Consider the following 16,598-nt stretch of genomic DNA (forward strand, 5'->3'; position numbering starts at 1 on the left):
TCAGCAGCTCAAAAGGATGAGGAGGCATGCCAAAGATCTATCAAGGAACCTTTTTCAGGATATTGGGGATCTGTCTTGAAGGTTGTCGAGGTGGGAGCAGGTGTTGAACTGGGGGTTAGGTTATGGAATCAAATGGTTTTTCCATCCATCATACTAACGGTAGAGCTGTGCAAGTGATTCATGACCTACTCTCTATCCAAGTATTTCTGCCTGAGCAACAGGAAGACGAGTTATAGATTCTGGTGGGCCCCAGCAAATACAGCCTGGGAGAACTTTGAGGCTGCATTGGTGGTTCAGCTGTCACTCTTATTCTCCTATTATGTTTCCTTTTTTGTACTACTAATTCCGATGCTAATGGGATAAATTTCTGTAATCTGCTGGGGAGGCCAGTGACAGGGTGATTGTTGGAGCATCCTGCTGTACTCCGTCATTGTTGGGTTTTTCACTACCTCACATGCTCCAGGAAGCCAGGCCATTGTCTCTTTGCATGTGCCAGCCTATCAACTGATAGGCATGCACATGCACGGAGACAGGAGGCCCTTTTTATGGAAAGGAAGTCAGGGTGAAGTCTTTGAAGATAGTGGTAGTGGAGGAAGAGGAGGAGGCAAACCACCTAGGATAAGGCAAGAGCAGGTACGGAGGTGTCGAGTGCAGTCGGTGACAGAGTAGGTGGAGGTTTTATGTTTCCTAAACACCCCCCCCCCAGGCATGAGCACAAAAAATGAACTGATTCATAGTTCTTCCAGTTTTTGCCCATCTCTAATTCTGAATTTTGCAATTGGCTGGCAAGCATCATAAGAGACAATGTTTGTTGTGAGTGAGAGGAGACATTTGCTCTCAAATGCTTCCTTGCTCTCCCCCTTTTTCAATTTGCATACTTGTAGATGGACCAATAGTCAAAGGCACTTTAGCCCATCTTTGAACTGGAAGAACCATAACACTCAGGAAGCCTGAGCTACTCTAAGCATCTATCACCCTGTTCTTTTTCACACATCCACATACAAAGATGATGTTACCAGCTATTTATGCCTACACTCCTACACTGAATAACACCTACATAATATTATTGGTCCCACATTACGTGCCAAGTAATTTAAGGGAGGAAGAGGGGCTTCCTGCCTTCTAGTCAGTACACAGTTCCCCCCTTCCCAAGAAGGAAGACTACAAATAACAAAAGAAGTGGTTTAAAAAAGGCTACTGTCTGAATGGGGAAATGGTGAGAGAGACGGGGTGTTGTACGTTATCCTTGGGTGAAGGGCAGGAGACTACAGAATCAGTGGACACTATCTATGGCAGCCTGCCAATGATTCAGAAATGAACAATAATGTAAGATGGATGCTCTATGTAAACCCTCATCACCTACAGGAGTTTGTTCCCAGACAAAGATAAGGTGCTTGATAAATTAATGTTGGCAACTTTCCTCTATCTAGCCTTTCCAACAAGGCTATTGAAAAAATGAAACATTGATTGACTGGCTTACGGTAGCGAGCGAACGTTCCAACTGTTCCACCACTTATACCAGCCTAAAAAACACTCTGTAGCAACATTTTGTGTATAGCTGATGGGACTTTTTGAACCGCTTTAGTACTATATTGTGCAGATGGAAAAAAATTTACAGTCCTATCTTGTTTTTTGTGGATCTGGCAGCACTGTGCTACAACAAATGATATTTCTAGGATGACAGTTACAATGCAGAAGGCTAATTTCAATATCCTTGGCTGAAATGTAGAAATTTAGGCAAGCACAAGAAATAGATTTGTCTACTTCGCGGTGGAGCAGAGACAGCATTCACAAAACTCGACTGAGAGCTGTTCATAGCCATGGCACTGTGAAAGGCAAACAGCCCCAATCTGAAGATGGAAGGAGGGGATCCTTCCAGTGTGGAATCAGACATTACTAAGGGACTCAAGAGCTTCAATGAGGTACCTCGAGGGCAATGTTTGAGCCTTAGTGAACAATGTAAGGAAAGAATGGTATTCAGAATATTGGCAAATAGAACAGACACATGTAAAGCAAGCATGTTTATTCTGATGGACTTGCATTGTCTCAACTTGACAAGAAAACCTCGCACAAGTCCTTGCCTCTTGGCAAAAGCGAGACACAGATAACTATTTTTCTCATCAAGGTTTCCACTACATGCACAATCTCCCCATGAAAACAGAACCATCCATGTTGTCAAGCTAAATGCACCATATGGGGCACCTAATCCTTAGAAGCCTATGTTAAAAAGCAGAATAAGCCATCGTCATCTTACATAATTTCTGATATTTGAATTAAAGTATTATTTGTGCAATGAAAATCAGTTATTCTTGTGGTTTTACACTGCCCTCTTGCAGTGGTTCTGTACTTCAACAATGCACACAACTAGACAACTGAAGATTTACACCACCGCCCCAGCTAAACAGAACACAATGGAATAAAGCTATATAACCGTGGACACTGTGATTGACAGGCAGAAGTAACCAGATACGGTATAGAGCTGAGGAATCCCTTTTTGGTTCTTACCACTGGCGTCAAGTTCAAGAAATGGAAACCATTGAAGAAAATGAACGTGTCAATTTCACCAGCAGGTGCAAACAGAAGTCACAGATTTGGGCCCATTGTAGCAATAAACAACAGAGATTCTGACAGGGGAGACGTCTGGCTGCTACCTCAACCCCAGTCTGGGCTTTATAGCTGTTATGCTCTGAATGGTCTTCTAATTCTTTTTACACATACGCTATTGTTCTTTCAAACCAGGATAGGCAAAACATACAAAGAGATGCAGTAGTACTTAGCTGTAACAGCCAAATGCAAATAGCTGCATTTGTATCAAATCAGAATCAGCAAATTGGTTGATTTGCTTCATTAAGCAAATCAACCAACTGGCACAATTATCTGTCTTTGCGTTATGTATAGATACATGGTGGTGCTTTAGCAACTGTATTATCATTAGTGCTCCTCCTTATTTTCAAATAGTCCAGTCACACAGATGAAAGCACATGCATTGTAGATACAATGTTTCCTATTCTCCCAAAGGCCCATCTTCCAAAGAAAAAATGTTAATGGGAGTTTTCTAGAAATGACTCAAACGTTCAAATACATTTTTAAAAGGATGTCAGTGTGGGAGAAGTCATTGGACTGGTCAGCATTAACAAAGGCACCCTGCATAAAAAAGGCTGGTGAAAGTACACTGCAATAACAGGGTACACAAATCAGCTGTACCTGCAATATTGCTAAAGCCTAGCAGTTCAGTGAGGGAAAGAAATTAGACAAGGAGATGAATATAATGCCACATTTAAATAATGGGACAGAACCAAATTAGCTGGGTATCAAGAGAAAAAGAGAGATTTACTTTCAGAGACTGAAATTAGATGGGTACTGAGAAAAAAAGAGAGATTTATTTTCAGAGACTGAAGTGCTAAGTGTTGGGCCTGTTACCGAACAGTGTTTGGAAAATAACAGCCAAGAATTTTCAGGCACAGAGACAACCCAGGCAAGCCAAAACTCCATTCACCTAGCAGTTCATTTTAGAAATGATATCCCTAGATTTTAAAAATTGTAGAAGATTTAGTTCCACAAATCCATGGAAAGCAAGTTAGTAAGGAAGCTATGTGGCTCAAAAACTGGCCTGGGAAATTTGGTTTTCTATTTTAATTCTGTTTAGTGAAGCCTTTATATTATTATGTAAGAATGTATTTTTGCATTAGTATTCTGAGGAAACTATGATCTTTTCTGTTTCAGTAAAAATTGGAAAGGACGAGTGTCTCCCATGAGGACATGTCTCTAGATGGACTATCTGGAAGCCACTTAGTAGACTCCAAAGCTACCGTATTTTTCGCTCCATAAGACGCACTTTTTCTCTCCAAAAAGGTGGGAGGGAAAGTACATGCGTCTTATGGAGTGAATACAATAACCCAGGGTTCAGCCACCACCACCCAAAAGCCTCCCACTGCCATGCCAAGAGGCCTCTGAACTGGTAGCAGAGACTGCTTGCTGTTCAGACCTCAGGATTCTGCACTGCTAGCTTTCCAGGATCTGCTTCCTGCAGCCCACCTAGAAAACCAGCAAGGCAAACAGGCCTATGGCAGCAAACAATGCAAATAGCCAAAGACCAAAGGGGAAAGAGTGATTCTAGAAAAACCAGAAACACAGTCCCCAACTTAAGCAGTTGATTTTCCCACATTTGGGAAATCACAGGGGTCAGCTCATCTGAAGTGCAATAGATGAGCCTTACCCTGGGAAAACCACTTTTACAACAATGGTATCTCCCCTGCTAGGTCTGAGTTTGAATGGCCCCTAAACCTCCTGGCCCTTTGTGTGCACTATCCCCCAAAGGCATGGTGACCGCCGGCTGTACCTCCTGATCAGAACAGGGCTGCACAGCCCCAGTCCTGAAAGAGGCCAGGAGAGCTACTCAGTGTTTTGGGGTGCCCCACAGGACCCCCATCAGGGGCTAGATGTTCCTCCCACAATCCTCCAGTGCACAGATATTAGCATATCTGCCTGCTTGCATCACCCAGTAGGCTTCTCTATTGGAGAAGCAAAGCAGGAAGGAGGAGTCTCTTTCCCTTCACCTTCTGCAGAGAAGTTAGACCATGTGACTAGCCAGACATTTTGAGAAGCAGAGAGAGAGAGAGAGAAAGAGAGAGAGAGAGAGGGAGAGAGGACAGAAACAAAAGCTTCTAAAATTGGCAGTAACTTAAACAGGCCTGAGGGGAAGATAAAGTTACTACTGAGAGCCTGCTAGAATAGCTCTCTGTAGTTCAGAGCTTTGCAGGAAGCTGCATCACTTCATCATAAATTAGGCCTAAATAGAAGTAATTTTGCAGATATTTAAAACATTAAGGGACGGGGGGGGGGAGGCTAATGTGTATTGTTAGCCAAATTTCATTCTGAAGCACAGAATGATTAAAAAGGCACTGAGCACATGCAGAATAAAGTTCAAAAGGGAAACCAAAAAGGGACCTAACACTCCTTTCCTTAATATATTACCACTGGGGCTACAGGTTTTATTTGGTGTATCAGCTTGCCACATTAGCTGAGTCCAGTTTTTATGGACTCATCAGAAGCAAGGCAATTTGAATTGCAGAGGGCAGATCTGAATCACAGATCTGAATATGTTCAAGTAAAGCTTTGAAATCTTGAAAATTGGTTTAAGAACCCAAGGAGATTTCACACGTACACACACACAATTGCAAAAAATTTTTAGTAGTCTTTTTGTGTTAACTAAAGCTGCATTGTGTTGCTCCCCCTGTTTTTATTGGTTTTTCTTAATCGTTGTTCGGCCAGCCTTGGTGCAAGTCCTCTTGCCACTGGATGTCAGAAAGAGAAGCCCCACTGCCATCCCTGCTGCTTGTTGCCACCCCACTTTTGCTGTGATGCCACATTCAGACCAAGGAAGAAAGTAGACAGTAGCAAGATCCAGCTGTGTCTCCCAGCCACTGCCATCTCCATCATGTTGGCACCTCTTAGCCAGCTGTGTGCAAACTCCTGATCCCAAAGGTCTTGGGGCCCAAGGGATTCTGGGGAGAGGTGGTAATAAAGGATTATTAAACAGGGATCATGAGTTGAAATGTCCCACCATTTCCATTACCAAGGGCAGTGATATTGCCTGACCCCCTCATGCATCCATGTTCCCTTTGAGTTCACTGCCAACTAGGCAAGAAATACCTATTTTCCCAAAATGTAGGAGGGTAAGGCTGTTTGATCTCAAATGGTTACTTAAATCCAGTAGCTTTACGAAGACCCATTACTGCTAGTCATGGTGACTGCAAGAACCATCAGGTTATTCTGTCAATAAGTGTCTGCCTTTTTGGGCTGCCAGAAGGTTCAATGCACCACCACAATATTGCTGGTAGATTTTATCTTTTCATTGTGATTCCCAGCTACTGTATTTTATCCTATTGGAGTCTCTAAAATTGGACAACCATCTATCAGATCTGCTCTGATTTGGATTCCTGCATTGAACCAGGGATTGGAATTGATGGCTTTAGAGGCCCCTTCCAATTCCATTATTCTATGATTCTGTGCTGCTTTGAGGTTATATTTGCAAAAGGAATCAGGCAGTGGATGTGGTGATGAATAAGTGGCACATTTTTTCTTGCAGATTACGGGAACTCATTCTACCAGTGCAAGGATGATAAGGCAGAAAAGGCTAGCATATAAAATTCCTTTTAAACTAGAGGTAGTAAAATATGCTAAAGAACATGGAAACAGAGCAGCAGAGAGACATTTTGGGCCTCCGCCATCTGAAAAAATGATTAGAGAGTGGAGGAAACAAGAAGATCAGCTGCAAAAAGCTGATAAAAGTAAGCACACTTTCCGTGGACATGCTGCAAAGTGGCCAGAGTTGGAGGTGGACATGAAAGAATGGATCATACATCAGCGGAATAATGGCTTCTCTGTCTCGACAAAAATGATCATATTTGAAGCAAAACGCATTTCTATAGAGAAAGGCATTCAGGATTTTACAGGATCACCATCATGGTGCTACAGATTTATGAGGCGATGTGGTCTTACTATGCGGACCAAAACTAGAATTGCACAAAAAATGCCAGAAGAATATGAATCTAAAATTCTATCCTTTCATAAATTCGTTATTGATGCTAGGAAGAAAAATGGCTTTGAAATTGGCCAGATTGGGAATATGGATGAAGTCCCGCTAACCTTTGATGTGCCATCTAATAGGACTGTAGATCTGAAGGGTGCCAAAACCATCAGTGTGAAAACTTCAGGGCATGAGAAGACCCATTACACAACTGTGTTATCCTGCTGTGCCGATGGCACCAAATTGCCACCCATGTTGATTTTCAAAAGGAAAACATTTCCAAAAGAAGTGATTCCGCGAGGAGTTGTTGTACATGTACATGAGAAAGGATGGATGGATGAAAATGGAATGAGAATATGGATTGAAAAGGTCTGGTCCAAACGTCCTGGAGGACTTCTGAAAAAACCTGCCTTATTAGTACTTGACCATTTTAGAGCACATATTAGCGAACCAATAAAAAAATGTTTCAAAGAAGTGAAGACTCATCTAGCTGTAATTCCCGGAGGTCTTACCAGCCAGTTGCAACCTCTTGATGTTTCCATCAACAAGCCATTTAAGGTCTTAATGAGAGAAAAGTGGAACAAATGGATGACTGCTGGTAATCATGATCTGACACCTACTGGACAAATGAAGAGGCCCACCATCACTCAAGTTTGTGAATGGGTGAAAACATCTTGGGACTCAGTGAAGGAGGAGATTGTTGTACAGTCATTCAAAAAATGTGGCATTAGCAATGCCTTAGATGGAACTGAGGACGATATCTTATATGAAGACAGCGAAGAAAGTGATGTCAGTGATTGTGAGCAAATGAGCTTCCTAAATTCTGACTCTAGTGATGGTGAGTTCTTGGGGTTTCCAGAAAACTAGAGTGCACAAAGTTTTAAGTCTCTCCATTTATTAATGACAGTGGTAATGGTTCTTAATGCCACTGTTGAATGCTGTTCACTTTACATGGTTCAAATGTTATTCTGTTATAGTTTATTAAATATTTTATTACAATATTTGGTTCAGAATATTTTTTTCCAGTTTCCCTCCTCTAAAAATTAGGTGCGTCTTAAGTTCCGGAGCGTCTTATGGAGCGAAAAATACGGGGTAAGTAGGAAAATCGAAAAATAATCAAGTAAAATGGAGCTATTTGGAAACAAGACAAATTTTCAGGGGCTGTGGAGAAATTCAATCAATGCAGCAGTTGTGAGCATGCAATTTATACCCTACTAGATGTACAAAAGAAGATCTAGCAAATGGTCAAGATAATGCTATTACAGGATTCCACCTCTGGTATAAAAAAATAGTCTAATTATCTTAACATTTTAATTTGTTTTTTCATTTTACCTATATTTCATATATGTCCACAATTTTAAATTGTGCAATGTTCTGATATGAATAAAGGAAGGTGATGCCCTTATTCTCTTGGTTTCAATGTAGTGTCCTCGTACTGAGGAGTTTGTAGCTTAGCTGGACCCTTCTTTACTTTCCATTCTATTTTGCTTCAGTACTTCATAGAAATGAGTTCGTCATGTGCCATCAAGTCAGAACCAAATTCTAGCAACTCTAACAGGGCTTTCAATGTAAGTGAACTATTTAAGAAGTGGCTTTACCAGTTCCACACACCCCATTGAATTTCTATGGCAAAGCGGAGATTCGAACTCTGGTCTCACTTTTTCGACACAGGCAGCTGGGGATTCTGGGAGTTGTTGCTGAAAAGTAATTTTTTCCAAGCTCTACATGAAACTTTCAGGTACTTGGGCATACTTGTTAAGCAGGTGCACTGGCTAAACGTCTCTTTTGTGTTCTTCCTGTTTCGCAGTGGACTGACTAGCTATGAAAACCTCATGCAGGCTAAGGCTAGCAACAGCACAGCTCGGAGGAGAATCTGTCCCTCCATATAAAGTATCATAAAAGGTCTTATCAATCTGAAGGAGAAGATAATCTCTTTACTCCAAAGAAAATGACATGAAAGGCAGCAGTAGCGATGGAAGAGAAAAATTGCTTCGTTTTCAAAAATAACTTTCCAGAATTCTCAAATTCTTCATACATTCAATGGAAAGTTCCTCAGTTTGTAAAAAATTGAATGTGAGAAAAAGCAAAAGTGTTATATTAAGACAACCATCTGACGGACGTTTTATACTGTCGATATGTTCTAAGAACTTACTTATTCTGTATATCTTCTATTATGTTTGTATCCTTGAATTTTGGGGTCTATGACTGTATAATAAAGCTTAACTAATTATAAAGCAAAAGTGACAGATTTGTTTATCCTGGCAGAGGACCTGAAGTACTCAGTTATCCGACCTTGAATCATTGTACACACACCATGTTTGCGGTACTGAATTAGGGTTGCCACCTCTTTTCTTTTTCTTTTCCTGAAAGATTCCTCTCATATTTAACAGCTAGGCAAGTGTTGCTTAGTTCTCTCCATATTAGAAATATCCATATATATAGAATTTACCCAACAGAAAGGGCTAATGATTTTATTTGTTTTTGATAAAAACTTTCCAAAATTCAAACAACATCTTCAGTTTAACAGAAAAGAAAAAAAATAGGTTAAAACTATTCAAATATAGGGGGGAAACTGATAAATGCATCTGTCAGGCAATGGAACCAGAATAGTCTCCTCAAGCAATTACCAGCCTTCTTTCATCAGAAAAGCTGAAGCTGTCCTCAACCCTTTTCTGGCCTTGTTGATAGATGCTTGACAGACTTGTCTGAATTCTGGACTGAACTTTTTGGGCTGTATAGAAATATAAAATAGTAGGAGAAGCCACAGCATTAGTACCGGTAGTTGTAAGTTATCCACAACTTTAAGAGTTTTTCTTCTCCCCTGTGGGTGTAGGAGTCAATAAGTTTTCAAACTGAAATAGAGAACATCATAAATATCATGAATGACTCCCTATCTCATTCCAATAGTAATGTACTCATTCAAGTTTACTGCACGTCTTGCTTGCCTCCTTTGAAAATAAGAGTGGGTACTGAGCTAGGATTGGAGTGAGAAATGTAAAATCATTTCCTGACTGTTCAGACCAACTCCACTCAAGTACCTCAAACTTGAAGAAGATATTATAGGTCTCATATCCCCGTAGATGTGGAGGCCTGAGATTTTGTGAGGTAAACCCACAGGCCCACAGAAAATGGTGCCTAGGCGTTGCCACCAGGTTCTCCCAGTGCCTCCCCTCCTTACTGCACTTCATCAAGGTATGCTTGGGAAGTACATTTTCTCTGATTTGAACTCATTGATTTTGGCCTTGCCCTCTAGAGATGTAGAAAACAAGCACCTTCCAACCAAGTGACAGCCCTTTAAAAAGGTGCTAATTTTTTCAGGCCCAAAAGGAGTCTTGTAAGCACAATGAAGTTTTCCACAGCATTTCATTTGCCAGGCATTTAGAGTCTCCTGCCCTATGTGTGGCAGTCAGGTCTGCCTCTGAGCCATTTTTCTTGCACCCTTTTCTGTCTTGTTCCCCTTTGGAGCTCTCTGCTCCTGACAACTAGGTGTCTCCAGGATATGGCCTGAGTAACACTAATGACTCATATCAGAGTATCTATCACTTCCTTCCCAGGTTCGCAGTTGGAAGAACGAAGATAATTACCCATTTAAACACAAACATACACCTTGAACCAGATCAAGTGAGTTCAACATGCGGTAGTCACCAGAAGCCAACATGCTAGCTGCTTTCAAGTAGCAGAATAAATACAGTTAACCTGCCACTGTCAGCAGACAAAAGAAAAGAAAAGCATTGTCTACCTTCAGAAATACCAAGGCCGGCTGAAGTAGACATAATTGCTCTAAAGCCGAGCAGAGGGTAGTGCACTAGAAGCCCGTGCTATACGCTGGGCATGTCCTAGCTGGATGAATCTGATCCCCCTGCCTTTGTGTGCATTCGGCCCTCTCTGCAACTCCACTTTCTCTTTTGGAGTTGTTTTTAATCTCTCTGTGCTGAACAAGCTCCTGGTGGCCCTTGAACTGAAAGCACATTTGTCTGCCAACGATTTGTTACAAAAGATCAGAGTTTGGCAGCAGGTTGCCATTGCAGTGCCCAGCACAAGAAGCTTTGCTTAAATGTGCTAATAACTTACAAGGTGTATTGCTGGGGCTGAGTAATGACTTCTTGCAACCTGCTGATTCCTTTTTTAGCTGTGCAATTAGTTCTCTGATGCTTTTTACGGTAAACGATGGGATCCCATTGAGTCCTTTGGAGCAGCTGGCAGAATATCTGGTTGGTTATGCATTGCTCTTTGGTGGCTGAATTAATGGGGAGTTTTAGGTCAGGGCCATCTAGACATAGTAACTGAACTAATGGTCTGTTTCTGCTTGCTTTCCATATGCAATCTGAAGTAGGGATGGATCAGACTGTTTCTGGTTCAGGTCAGTTCTGCACATGCTCAGTTACAACTATGCTTCATTATAGTTACTTTTTAAAAAACCCTACATGGATGGATATTTGTGTTTCATTTATGTTGATATGGTTCTACAAGTTATGTATAGACACATTTTTTTTAGTTCCCTAAAATAAGCATTTTGACTTAAATCCTGTTGCTTACTGTAACAGGTTGCAGTCGAATAGGCCCATTAAATCAGTGAGGATTTGGTGATCTATTCCTGTGAAAGCTCCATAAAGGAGTCTACTCTAGCTGCAGCTTACTTTTCTGTAGTAAGTTGCAGCTGGAGTAGTCATGTTTACATGAATGGTACTTACAGAGGAATTGACAGCAAATATCTACTGATTCAGTTGGACTACTGTACTCTATTGCCACTTAGGGACGTGGTGGCGCTGCGGTTTAAATCGCAGAAACCTCTGTGCTGCAAGGTTGGAAGACCAGCAGTTGTAAGATTGAATGCACGCGGCGGAGTGAGCTCCTGTCGCTTGTCCCAGCTCCAGTTCAAAAGCATTTAAAAATGCAAGTAGATAAATAGGTACCACCACGGTGGGAAAGTAACAGCGTTCCATGTCTAGTCACGCTGGCCACGTGACCTCAGAAACTCTTCGGAGAAATGCTGGCTCTACAGCTTGGAAACGGGGATGAGCACTGCCTCCTAAAGTCAGATACGACTGGACTAAATATCAAGGGGAACTTTACCTTTATTGCCACTTACTACATTACACAACAGGATTTTAGCCATAATATACCAATGTGCACTAAACATGTTTTAGAACATCATATGAAAGACAGTTGTTTTATGGTTTTGTATTAGTCCAAAAACTGCTAATTAGTTTTATTACTTCACAAATGCAGAAGAAGCAAAATTCCTCAGCATCCCTAATTTGAAGAGGTCAACACTAGTTATATGTGGGTTGCACATCAAGCTTATCCAAATGAGAGGTGTTTCCACCAAAGGTCCTAATTACCTAATTAGGAGTACAGTTTCTTAATGTTATCTTAATGTTAAAAGAACTGGTGCTTTCTCCACAAAGTTCTTCACCTGCTGCAAATGGGAAACCAGATTCTGCGTAAGCATATTTAATGCTTAGATGGGCAAAATAGTTTTGGAAGTACACCCCCCAAAGTTTTTTCATATTAACCCCTTGTTCTCAATAAAATTGTTGAAAGCCTCATTGACTGTTGTGAAATGATAGGAGCGTCCATGTCAGCTGCTGGGCAGATGCTTGCATAGAAGTAATTCAGTAGTAAATGCTTCTCAAAACAAAATTATTCCTGATTGCTGTGAAATACATAATAAGAACAGCTGACCAAGCAGCCTTCTGTTCCCAACTCTCTTCTCTCTAATTTTTTTAAATTGCTCTTTGCAAACCTTTCACATGGCTGTTTTCCACCACTGAGATTTTTTTTTTAAAAAAAACCACCCTTGTTCCAGTGTTTTTATGTTGGCAAGGGTTGACCTGTTGACTTTCCAAAGAGTTCTGAACTACGCCAGGTGCTGGGAACTACAACTCTCAATATGATAAGATGCATCAATGTCTGTGCACCAACCTTTCCAATGAAGAGAGAATTTTATCTATCTATCTATCTATCTATCTATCTATCTATCTATCTATCTATCTATCTATCTATCTATCTATCTATCTATCTATCTATCTATCTATCTATCTATCTATCTATCCATCCATCCATCCATCCATCCATCCATCCATCCATCCATCCATCCATCCATACCCCACCCATCTGGCCTAAAAGACCACTCTAGGCAGCTTCCAGTATAGTATAAAGAATAAGATAATGCAAAAATTACATAAACCATACTATAACATACACAATAAAAAAATAGAGTAGAAAATAAATAAAGGGAGAATAAACAGAAAAATGAGGTATTAGCTGGAGGGAAGGCTTGAATGTATAGCCATGGTTTTAATTGACTTTTAAAAGTGCCCAGAGTGGGGGCCGTGCGAATCTCAGGAGGGACATTGTTCCAGAGGTGAGGAGCCATTGCCGAGAAGGCCCAGTTTTGTGTCTTTTCCTTCCAGGTCTCCCTCGGCGTCAGGCTCCTCAGCCTCACCTCCTGGCTCGCACAGGTGATCCGGATAGATCTTGGTGGGAGCAGGTGTTCTGCCAAATATCGAGGCCCTAAACCATTTAGGGCCTTATAAGTGAGCATTAGAAATGAATGGGCAGCCAGTGCAGCATGGCCAGCATGGGAGAAACATGCTGGTATTTTCTCACTCCACTGAGGAGTCTGGCCACCGCATTCTGCACCACCTGAAGTTTCCGCATCAGCCTCATAGGCAGCCCCACATAGAGCGCGTTACAGTGGTCTAATCTTGAGATTACGAGCGCATGCACCAAGGTAGTGAGCGCCCCCGTGTTGAGATAGGACCTCAGCCAGGCAATCCGCTATAGGTGGAAAAAGGTGGTGCGGACTACTGACACCACCTGTGTTTCCATAGTGAGCATTGGGTCCAGATGTACCCCCAGGCTGTGGACCCTGCTCTTTGGGACCAGGGTCACCCCCCAAATGTGAGGGAGTCACCCAAGCCGCTAGCCATGGGGTCATCCACCCTCAGAACTTCCATCTTGTCCGGATTCAGCCTCAGCCCATTTTCCTGCATCTATTGGAGTATGGCCTCCAGGCAGCGCTGAAGGGACAGGACAGTATCACCTGCAGTTGGCGAAAGGGAGATGTAGAGCTGGGTGTCATCAGCATATTGATGACACGATGCTCCACACCCCCTGATGACCCCACCCAGTGGCTTCATATAGATGTTAAACAGCATTGCGGAGATAATCGACCCCTGTGGGACCCCACAATTGAGACTCCACAGAGCCAACACCCTCTCCCCAAGCTGAACTCTCTGGGGTCGGTCCTCTAAGAAGGAATGGAGCCAGGCAAGCGCCGAGCCACCAATTCCCAACTCGGAGAGCCTCCCCAGGATGATACCGTGGTTGACAGTATCGAAGGCCACCGAGATGTCAAGGAGGACCAACAGAGACATTTTGCCCCTGTCAGCCTCCCTCAACAAGTCATCATACAGGCCGACCAATGCCGTCTCTGTACTGTGGCGCGGCCTGAAGCCGGACTGAAATGGATCCAGGGTGTCTGTTTCATCCAAGTGGACCTGAAGCTGGTCAGCCACCACCCTCTTGACTACTTTGCTCATGAAAGAAACATTGGTGATGGGCCTATAATTGCCAGTTTCATCCGCCGCTAAATTAGGTTTCTTTCTTATGGGCCTAATGAGTGTCTCCTTGAGGGCAGATGGAAACAGAATTCTCAATAGCATGAAAGCTTTTTCTTAATGTTCACCAAGAGAGCTTGTAACTTTCCAGCCATGTTGTGAAGCAAAAACGCATGGCAGAAAAATCACTCTGCTTATTTGATAACAGCAAGGAGTGTGAACCTGAGCTTTTGTAGGATTCCAGAGTGACTCCGCAGCTGAGTCAGCAGCCATTCTTCAAACCCATAGTGAGATGACAGCACAGCTGATCCGTCAGTTACCATTCTGATTCATATGGTGAAAGAGCTGGTCAGCAATCCATATGGAAGAAAGATAAAATCAAATATAATATAGTAACAATATACTCGTACTTCGGCCAAACGAGAAGCTGCACTTCGCAGGACAAGCCAACCTCCAAGGTGCTAGAGAGGGGGCTCAGCCTGAGGTCACCAAACATATATACAGCGATGCCTTGACTTACAAACGCCTTGACCTATGAACTTTCTGACTTACGAACAGTTCCGTTCGCAAAAAATTGCTTTGACTTGCAAGAGGAGCTTTGACTTATGAACGGAAAAAGGCAGGGAAAGGGGTGGGAATTTCAAATATACTAACCGTTGGTGGTGAAGAAGCTGCTTCTTTGTAGCTCCTTCACCCCAATGGTTCAGGAAAGGGATGCGGTGGCAGTGGTGGGGGTCCGGTCGGGAGGCAAGGACCCCTCCCAGCCGGGCTCTGGCTCCCGGCACTGGGCTTGTCCCCGCTGCTCGCTTCCTGGCCAGACCCCAGGAAGCAGAGCCCGGCTGGGAAACAAGCAGCGGAGACGGACACAGCGCCAGGAGGCAGGAGCCCGGGAAATTCAAATGGCCTTGGGTGGCATTGGGCCTCTTGTTGTGACGCCTAGGAAAGACAGGCGCAGAAAGAGCCCCTGAAACTAGAAAAGAAGCTTTTAAAAAAGGAAGGAAGGAGGCTAGAAAAACTCTGCCGGATCCCAGCTGGGAAGCAAGCAGTGGGGATGAAGCCAGTGCTGGGAGCTAGAGCCTGGCCAGGAGGCCATTTGAATGTCCCGAGCTCCTGCCTCCTGGTGGTGGCTCCATCCCCACTGCTTGCTTCCTAGCCGGGCTCTGCCTCCCAGAGGCCAACCAGGAAGTGAGCAGCGCTGCTGCCCGGAGGGAAGGCTGGGGCTCTGGAGGAACAGGAGGCGGCACGTGGTGGAAGCCTCCCGGCAGCAGAAGCGTGGGAGGCCTCCCAGCCGCGGTGGTCGCAGTGGTGGTGGAAGCCCAGGAGGCTGAGGAGGCTTTGGACTGGTAAGGTGCTGCTTTTTCCTTTTTTAAAAAAAACTGTTCTGGGTGGGTTTTGGAGGGTGGGTTTGCTGGGGGGCTTATGTTTCTGTGCTGTGTTGTTTTGTTTTTGGATTCTTTTTTGTTGTTGTTGTTTTTGCAGTCCCAGCATGGGACTTGCTCTGTTTATTTTTATTTATTTTATAATTTTTTTGGTATTTTTTTGAAACGGATTAATCCCATTCCTATGCATTTCAATGGGAAATGGTGCTTTGACTTACGAACGTTTTGATTTACGAACACCATTCAATTATGGATTAAATTCCTAAGTCAAGGCACCACTGTATCTTTGCAGCTGCCCCACCAAGCATTTCTCAGAGGTTGAGTTCAAAACAAAAAAAATGTGTTTAGATAGCCCTTTTGCATTCTGACATATTTTCCTATTCTTTGTTCTCTCACTTGCATTACCTTATCTTTTTTTCTCAAATATTGTTATATTATTAGAACTGAGTGTGTGTGTGCTGCTTGTGGAACAATGATTACTATAGTGTCTTTGAGTTTTGAAGTCATACAGTTAGGGTACTGTGTAGCCTTTTTTTTGTTCTGGAATATATTTCATTTTCTTGCTCTTCTCTGTAAAATTTACTAAATTTTTACATCATTAGGATTGAGGGTCTGCATGATTGTGGAATTACTGGTATATTGGCTTTGAGTGGATAGATCACACTGTTAGAGCACTGCAAACCTATCTCCCTGGTCATAGCTGTTTCTGTGTCTCCCCATTTGTAAGATTTTTTTTCTTAACGGAGATCTGGAAAAGCACAGAAAATGTGAAGGGTAAGGTTTCTCCTAAAAGGTACAGGGCAGGCTGGCCTAATACATATGCCATGTATATATTTTATCAGTAGTAATATAAGAGTGGTGAAATTTTTTTAAAAAAATTAAAGAATTTCAAAAGCAGAAAATTACAGAGGAACCATTGAAAAAATGAAAGAAGTGAAAGAAAAAATGCGTTCCAAACAATGTGCAGAATTAGAAAGGAAGATCCATTAGTCCTTTAAAGAGCATTAAAAGAGCAGGCATGTGGCTCAATGGCTACCACTGATGGACAGTTACCATATTTTTCCATGTATAAAATGACAAGCTTTCCTAAAATAATTAGAGGAAAAATTGAGGGTTGTTTTATAC

The 16,598-nt window shown here is 42.5% G+C and overlaps 2 long non-coding RNA genes and 1 other non-coding gene across 3 annotated transcripts; 1 reads left to right on the plus strand and 2 right to left on the minus strand.

Annotated features, from left to right (window-relative positions):
* The first annotated feature begins 3,812 nt into the window (after positions 1-3,812).
* On the plus strand, positions 3,813-7,528 carry LOC140702624 (uncharacterized). Its single transcript, XR_012081840.2, has 2 exons — positions 3,813-4,676; positions 6,089-7,528. It is a non-coding gene; the product is annotated as an uncharacterized LOC140702624 (long non-coding RNA).
* Positions 4,107-4,267, minus strand: LOC144588519 (U1 spliceosomal RNA). The gene has a single exon (XR_013544129.1). It is a non-coding gene; the product is annotated as a U1 spliceosomal RNA (small nuclear RNA).
* A 315-nt stretch (positions 7,529-7,843) lies between the features above and the next one.
* Positions 7,844-12,858, minus strand: LOC144588313 (uncharacterized). The gene is made up of 2 exons (XR_013543818.1): positions 10,269-12,858; positions 7,844-9,260 (listed from the first exon to the last, which is right to left on the minus strand). It is a non-coding gene; the product is annotated as an uncharacterized LOC144588313 (long non-coding RNA).
* Between the last annotated feature and the right edge of the window lie 3,740 nt (positions 12,859-16,598).

Source organism: Pogona vitticeps, chromosome 3, assembly GCF_051106095.1.
Source record: "Pogona vitticeps strain Pit_001003342236 chromosome 3, PviZW2.1, whole genome shotgun sequence".
Classification (NCBI taxonomy): Eukaryota; Metazoa; Chordata; class Lepidosauria; order Squamata; family Agamidae; genus Pogona; species Pogona vitticeps.